The sequence below is a fragment of the Ahaetulla prasina genome, chromosome 3 (genome assembly GCF_028640845.1).
Source record: "Ahaetulla prasina isolate Xishuangbanna chromosome 3, ASM2864084v1, whole genome shotgun sequence".
Lineage (NCBI taxonomy): Eukaryota > Metazoa > Chordata > Lepidosauria > Squamata > Colubridae > Ahaetulla > Ahaetulla prasina.
Window position 1 is genome coordinate 83,728,425 of NC_080541.1, and position 9,177 is coordinate 83,737,601.

Here is a 9,177-nt window from a genome sequence, read left to right on the forward strand (position 1 = left end):
CGTCTACATACCTAAGAAACCCCAAAGACAAAATTGAGTTAGAAAATCAAGGAGTATATGAAATCCCATGCACCGCCTGCCCCTCCACATACATTGGACAAACCAACAGAAGAATAAGTGCACGCATTGAAGAACACAAGAACTCAGTCAAAAAAGAGGAACCAACTTCTTCCCTGGTCCAACACTTTAAAGTCACAGGACATGATATTGACTTTAAAAAGACCAGAACTATCGCCAAAACTGAACACTTTAACAACAGAATAATCAGAGAAGCCATTGAGATAGAAAAACGCCCACACAGCATGAACAAACGAGATGATACCTCCTGCCTACCAGCCATTTGGAAACCTGCCCTTATTGACAAACGAGTCCCTAACACGAGGAATGACACCAGACCCACACTCACAAGGTCCACACAGGATGTCACCACCGCACATCCACCCAGAAAGCAGACCCAAACCCACACTGATCATGAAGCACGACCAAGGACCAGAAGCCAGACCGCAGCTGCAACATTAGCCATTTCAAACCCCTCCAATCCATACATACAGCAGACTGACACCCACTATGAAGATGTAGCACGACCACAAAGCCAAACAACAGCTATGCAGCTCACCAGCTCAAGTCCCTCTGCAACACAGACTAAACTGAGCACAACCAAGCCCCCACCCAAACAGGACACACCCCCATCCAATCAGAGCACAAAAAAACCCCATCCAATCAGAGCACAGCCAAACTCCCACCCAATCAGTTCAAACCCCCACTAGCAGTTAAAAGGAAGAAACAGCTGCGATCACACATTGCTCCCAGAAGCACGAAGCTGAAGCCTGAAGATGACGAATGAGACTTCGTATATATATATATATATATATATATATATATATATATATATATATATATATATATATATATATTTGTGTCGTGTCCCACTCCTCCGCTGACGGCTGGGTCAGGGAAATCCGAATCAGGCTTGCCTCTGCAACTCTGCCCAAAGTCCTAGCAAAGTCCTCAGAGCAGGCAGGAGACCAGTAAGTGACTTCAGCAAGATAAGTTCGACTTTTGCCTGACTCAGAGACTGCCAGAAAGTAGATCCTTTATATAGGCCATGGGGTGTGGCTCCATGACTCAGCACTCATTAAGGCCTGCCCCTCCCTTCCCTCTGTTGCCTCCACCTATCCAATCTTCTGATGCGAGGGTCACACCAATCAGCTGTTGGTAATAAACCCTCCTCAGGCTCACATGCTGTGGAGGAGGGGGAGGGGTCTAGCTGCTCCGTTTGCCTGGGCATGGAGTCAGGGCTGGGGCAGGGAGATTCTCCTTCTTCTGCAGTTTGTGTGGGCATGGAGCCAGGACTGGGACCGGGAGGCATACATTCCTCAGTGTTCGGGAGCAGGTAAGAAGGCCCCGGCTGCTCTGAGGGCGGGCAAGACACAACAATTTGTTTTCTGAGGTTTTCGCGGGTGTTTGTATGTAGGTCTTTGGTTATTCAGGTTTTCTCCCGTGTAAAATTGGAAGTGTCTTGGCGACGTTTTGACGAAGTCTCATTTGTCATCTTCAGGCTTCAGCTTCTTCAGCTTCAGCTCCCAGAAAAAATCTTCAGCTTCAGCTCCCAGAAGCACAAAGCTGAAGCCTGAAGATGACGAATGAGACTTCGTCAAAACGTTGCCAAGACACTTCCAATTTTACGCGGGAGAAAACCCGAATAACCAAAGACCTATATATATATATATATGCTTATACCTCCTAATTTTTACTCATATATATGTTTATATACTATATAAGCTTTTTATATGATGATGTGACAAAATAAATAAATAAAATAAATAAATAAACATGTTTTAAGGACAGAGCAGCTCCCTGCAGCTTCCTCCTCCCCCACCACCTTTGTCAATGGGCCATTAAGATCTCAGCCAAGCTCACTAATTCCCCCCACCTTTGTCAATGGACCATCATCTGCAACACAATAGGACTCATCTAGCAACAGAAACTCACCACATGGCAAGGCTCAAGCAAGCTTGAGAGACAACCTACAGAGTTAGCTAAGACCCGTAGACCACCTGGGAGTTTGACAACCAATCAGGGTACATTTCTTATACAGGAACAGGAAACACCAAGGTGGGGCCCCACAGAGAGTATAAACTCAGGCACTCAGCATCTTGTTCTCCCCTTCTGCCCTCCTCCCCTCTTCTTCTCTTCTCCTTTCCTCTCTGCTTCTTCACCCAACACCTTGAAACATGTGATCACCTTTTCTGTTCAGGAACTCAAGCTATGTGATTCCTGTCCACCATTAAACCATCTTTCCAAGCAGTCTCCATGTTTCCAGTGGCTTTTTCCCCACTTGGAACTGAACCCAGATGGGACATTTCTTCCAACAAAATAAAAGAAATTAATGCGAATTTTCAGACCTCAGTGCATTGTTGGAAGAAAAATCCAGGTCCAGTTCCAAGACAGGAATAAAATGGAAGCTGATTCTTTTTATTGGTGAACAGAACCAACACATACACACACAGCGTGTAGTTTTGGGACAGCTGACAAAATGGAGCTGAGAGTAGGGTGGGCTTTTGTCCCTTTTTTATTTCTATGGAGTCATGTAAGGGTCATGGCTGACTACAGGCAAAAGGGGAAATACAAGATCCTAGATGTTGGTCTGAGCTAATCTTGTTTTGCCTGATTGCTTATCTGGAGTTTCTATCTGACCCAGTCTTTCTGAATCTGCATTTCTAAAACCTGGCCTCCTCAGTTTCTGCTTGGGGCAGGGGGACTGGTGCTGGTTTCTGCCTCCCTTAAGATTTTTTCCCATTTCTTCTTTGGGGGAAATATTCTATCCTGCCTTTTTAGTATTTCCCAAAATATTTCATTCTCTAGGAGAGTGAATGGGTGCTGACTTTCTACAACATTAGAATAGAATAGAATAGAATAGAATAGAATAGAATAGAATAGAATAGAATAGAATAGAATAGAATAGAATAGAATAGAATAGAATTTTTATTGGCCATGTGTGTTTGGACACACAAGGAATTTGTCTTGGTGCATATGCTCTCAGTGTACATAAAAGAAAAGATACTTTCATCAAGATACAACAGTTACAACACTTAATGATAGTCATAGGGTACAAATTTAACACTTAATGATACAACACTTAATGATAGTCATAAGGTACAAATGGAATAGTAGAAAGAACTGGGCACCTGGAAAGCTTTATCCAAACAGCAATTGGATAAAGGATGATAAATAGCACTCATATTCCATACCAGAAAATTCCTTCATGATAGGATAAATATGGCTCAAAGACTTCACTGAGGCATCCCGACAAGGGCATATATTCTGAGAAAGTGTACACTGAAGTTTAAAAGATGATACCAAGTTCTAACATCCATGGAGTCCAAGCCCATCTCTAAAGAAAGACATTTTTAGTGCGTGTGGGGATTGCAGGGGTAGATGAGATAGCTTCGTGGATGTTAGGATTTCTAAAAGGACAGTGTAGGAAGACCTTAAGGGACACGGTGGCTCAGGGGCTAGGACGTTGAGTTTGTCGATCAAAAGGTCGGCAGCTCAGCGGTTCGAATCCCTAGTGCTGCCGTGTAACGGGGTGAGCTCCTGTTACTTGTCCCAGCTTCTGCCAACCTAGCAGTTTCGAAAGCACATAAAAATGCAATTAGAAAAAATAGGGACCACCTTTGGTGGGAAGGTAACAGTGTTCTGTGCGCCTTTGGCATTGAGTCATGCCGGCCACATGACCACGGAGACGTCTTCGGACACCGCTGGCTCTTCCGCTTTGAAACGGAGATGAGCACCGCCCCCTAGAGTCGACAACGACTAGCACGTATGTGCGAGGGGAACCTTTACCTTTACCTTTAGGAAGACCTTGCAAGATGCAGAGAGGAGATAGGCATCTTTTAAGTAGAAAAAAATCAGGGTAGCTGAGGAGCTACGCTGTGAACCATTTTCCAGATATAGAAAGTTTTTGAGGATAAGAAAACCCTGAAATAGCAAACTAAGGTATTTATAAGTATACATCTCTCAATATATTACCATTAATTTGCCAGTTATGAATGTCATGTTATTTTTATACAAATATCAGGACGCTAGTTTTCTGACAATGTAGTACTAGTTTTTATTCGTAACAGAATAAAGCCAAAGCTCTCTGTTTCTTTCTTATTTCCACTTGGAGACAATTAAGTTTTCTGCTTATAGAATAGTTCGATCCACTTGCCCTGCTAATACAGGGGAGGGGTGGGGGTGGGGAAACAGAGGACTGAGGTTATTGGGTTGGTATTTGGTTAAAAGGTTAAAAGGGGCTGAAATGCACCCTGGCTTTTATACCCTTGGATTCAGGGGTGGGTTCTACTTACCTTTAATACCGGTTTGCAATGGGGCTGCACGCTCATGTGCAGAAGCTTCCTGATGATGTCGGGGTGGGCGGGCGGAGCCTCCCGCCGGTTTTACTACCAGTTCTTGCGAACTGGTCCAAACCAGGGCAACCTACCACTGCTTGGATTAGTGAAAAATAATGCAATTTGAGAAGGGATTGACAAATATTTTTATGCAGCAATTTGCAGTGTAGTGATTATTTACTTATATAGGCTAAGTATTTAAATATAAATAGTCCTAGTTTAACTATCACTTATTTAGCAACCATTTGAAATTACAATGCCACTGAATGAGTCATATTTATGATAGGACCTCATAGTTGTGGCCATCACAGTGTCACCACAGTCATGTGAATGTGATGTGGATTTTTGTCAACAAGGTCATACTTACGATTTTCACAGAATCCTGCAGTCACATCTTCAACATTTGTGACTTTCATGTTGGCTTCCGATAAGCAAAGTCAATAAGGAAGCTGGCAGGAGATCACAAGTGGCAATCACGCAATGCCATACTTCATGACATTGCGGGACTTGCTTAATGATGATAACTGGAAGTGTCAGAACTGCTATCACAAAGCAGTGTGATCACCTGATGTGCTTTATGACCACATTGCTTAGTGATAGAATTTTCTGTCCCAAATATTGTCACTAAGTATAGACTTCCTGTAATAAGAACAACAAAAGAGCAACACTGACTTGCAGCTATACTTTGACTAAGACAGTGGATTCCTGCCTGCTGCTTTTTCCTATCCTAGAACCAATGAGGATTAATTAATCAATCCTTTCTCAGGTCTTTGGAAAGGACTAAGAGTGGATAAAAATGCCAAAATCCATTCTAAATAACTATCTGACTCGGGATTATACAATAATGATTCACTTGGCAATTTGAGGTGCAAGGGCGACATCCTGTGGTTCATTCAAAGACCACATTGTCTTGACATATGCTATCTGTGAAGCTAGTCCTCAACTTACGACCACAACTGAGCCCAAAATTCCTGTGGCTAAGTGAAACATCGGTTAAGGGAGTTTTGCCCTGTTTTATGACTTTTCTTGCCCCAATTGTTAAGGGAATCAGTGCAGTTGGTAAATTAATAACACAATTGTTTAGTGAAATTGATTTCCCCATTGATTTTGCTTGTCAGAAGGTCGCAAAATGTGATCACATGACCCCGGGATACTGCAACCATCATAAAGATGAGTCAGTTGCCAAGCATCTGAATTTTGATCATGTGACCATGGGGATACTGCAATTGTTGTGGGAAAAACAATCGTAAATCACGTTTTTCAATGATGTAACTTTGAACAGTCACTAAATGAACTGTTGCAAATTGAGGACTACCTGTATTCATGCAATATTGCACCAGGTAGAGTAATGCAAAGAAGGAACTGAAAACCCTATTACAGGAAAGCACTAAAGGATAATTAGATATCATGGAAGTCTGGTGGGATGAGATTCATGATTAGAACATTAAACTTAGACTTTTAATTTGTTCAAAACAAAAAATTAAAAATAGAGAGGCAGGACAGCTGTTTATATAAAGAAGCTATATGTCCATAAAGAAATTCATGTCCCTAAAAATGGACCTCCATTAACATTTACAGGAAAAAGGAATGTTTTGTACAAGTGTCATCTCTAGATAGAAGAATTGGATAATCCCTTTCTAAATCAATTCATAAATACCCCAATATCTTCTAACTCATTTATACACTGGTAATCTAATAGGTGTATGATAATTCTTGCTGACAATTTTATTTTTTTCAGAATGCAGAAGAAAAAACCCACCAAATCCTAACCAATGAGAGGAATCCATGCACAGTCTGACAATGTTGGACATCTTAAGGGACACAATAATGCCACGTTAGGAGTTCCAAATGACTAGGGGACAAAAAGCCTACAGGAATAAATCATTTCCTTGGACTTCAGAATGGTTTCAATAAATTCAGGTGAAACTTTGGCACTGTATCATGGCTTGAAATCCTGAAGAAGAGACCTGCTAACAGCAAGAGGGAGGGGCGATCCTGTTCTAATTGTCAAAGGCTTTCTCACCATCTGAAAAACTCCATGCAGCTTGTTTTTACGATGTTGTTCCAAGTATTCAAAAATGTTCAACACATTTTTCTTTCTAACACAAACCTTTGTCTTTCATGTAAAAACCCACATTGATCCTCGTGAATGAATTCTTGCAAAATTTTATCTTTCAGCTAGAATCATTATGAACAACTTAGAGTTGTAAGATAGAACATTGTGTTTCATAGAGGTTCTGAAAGTTTATCCTCAAAACCTTTATAAGTACAAATCTGATAATCTGTCAGATCCTAGCATCCTTCCTTGAGCTATTTTACACCTTCCAAAATTTATTTTATTGTTATAAGAATAGAATAGAATAGATTTTTTTATTGGCCAAGTGTGATTGGACACACAAGGAATTTGTCTTGGTGCATATGCTCTCAGTGTACATAAAAGAAAAGATACGTTCATCAAGGTACAACATTTACAACACAAATGATGGTCAATATATCAATATAAATCATAAGGATTGCCAGCAACAAAGTTACAGTCATACAGTCATAAGTGGAAAGAGATTGGTGATGGGAACGATGAGAAGATTAATAGTAGTGCAGATTTAGTAAATAGTTTGACAGTGTTGAGGGAATTATTTGTTTAGCAGAGTGATGGCCTTCGGGAAAAAACTGTTCTTGTATCTAGTTGTTCTCGTGTGCAGTGCTCTATAGCGTCGTTCTGAGGGTAGGAGTTGAAACAGTTTATGTCCTGGATGTGAGGGATCTGTAAATATTTTCACGGCCCTCTTCTTGATTCGTGCAGTATACAGGTCCTCAATAGAAGGCAGGTTGGTAGCAATTATTTTTTCTGCAGTTCTAATTATCCTCTGAAGTCTGTGTCTTTCTTGTTGGGTTGCAGAACCGAACCAGACAGTTATAGAGGTGCAAATGACAGACTCAATAATTCCTCTGTAGAACTGAATCAGCAGCTCCTTGGGCAGTTTGAGCTTACTGAGTTGGCGCAGAAAGAACATTCTTTGTTGTCCTTTTTTGATGATGTTTTTGATGTTAGCTGTCCATTTTAGATCTTGCGATATGATAGAACCTAGAAATTTAAAGGTTTCTACTGCTGATACTGTGTTGTCTAGTATTGTGAGAGGTGGAAGTATGGAAGGGTTTCTCCTAAAGTCTACCACCATTTCTACGGTTTTGAGCGTGTTCAGTTCCAGATTATTTTGGTTGCACCACAAGGCTAGTCGTTCGACCTCTCGTCTATATGCGGATTCGTCATTGCCTCGAATGAGACCAATCACTGTTGTGTCATCTACGAACTTCAGTAGCTTGAAAGATGGATCATTGGAGATGCAGTCATTGGTATACAGAGAGAAGTGGGGAGAGCACACAGCCCTGGGGGGCCCCTGTGCTAATTGTACAGGTATTTGATGTGATCTTGCTTAGCTTCACCTGCTGCTTCCTGTTTGTTAGGAAGCTTGTGATCCACTTACAAGTCTGTTCCGGTACCTGTAGTTTGTTCATACATTTTATAATTTCCAAAACTTTCCTTATTGTTATAAGGTAATTCATTATTTTCTTTCTTCCTCTATAATCCTTTGCAGATTTTGTTTTCTTAGATTTTCATCTATTTTCTGCAAAGAAATAACATTTTCTTTAGAAAAACTGGAATACTGATGAAGTGCTTTTTGCATTGCCACATTAACCATTAATGCAGTATCTCTGTTTTGAAGTTTCAACATCTTTTTCTCTTTCTTTTCTAGCTCATATGCCAGCCATTTCCTGTGGATTTCCCCCCCACAAAGTCAAAAGTTGAGGGGTTTGGGGTTTTTTTGCTTTAGTTTACATGGTTTAATGTAAACCATGTATTAATGTCCGTTAATAACATAGATAGCTGTTGCTGTAAAAGTTTAATTTGTTAAGAGAGATTTATGTTCTCTGGAAATTTCTTTAATCTTTTCTTTTGATCTCATCCAAAATATTTTGGGTTTTCTTTGCCTCTTCTTCTTGAGTTATTAAATTTTATAAAGTAATCTCTAATAAAAGCTTTACTTGCATCCCAAACCATTGATAAATCAAGTTGTAGCACCTTATATTTAACTCATGGATTTTTCCTGCCATACAAATTTAGATATATCCTTTTGCCATGGTTTAAATGCTGCATCAGTTGTCAAAATAGGTATAGTCTGAAACAAAAACAACATTCTAGGTAAAATATTCATCTTAATCACAGAAATTCCTCCTAGTAATGAAAATTGTATTTTCACTTAACATATTTTGTTTACTTTCATTCCATGTCTTAACATAACTATTTTGGAATAATATACAATTCATATTTGTCATAGTGATACCCAACTATTTTGCCTTTTTCTCAATCAATCTTAAAGCCTAATTCGTTTATCAATTTTGTTTGATCTTGTATTTTCATATTTTTGTTAACATCCTCATCTGTATTAATGTTAAAACCTGCTAATGAATCAAATTCTTTTGTCTATTGTTTCAAAATTCCTTTAAAGGATCTTTCAGAGCCAATATCAACGCATCTACAAAAGCTTTTGATTTATAAATCTGTTTTTAAATCTTTACTCCCCAAATCATCTTAACATAACATAACATCAGAGTTGGAAGGGACCTTGAAGGCCTTCTAGTCCAACCCCCTGCCCAGGCAGGAAACCCTACACCATCTCAGTCAGATGATTATCCAACATTTTCTTAAAAATTTCCAGTGTTGGAGCATTCACAACTTCTGAAGGCAAGTCGTTCCACTTATTAATTGTTCTAACTGTCAGGAAAT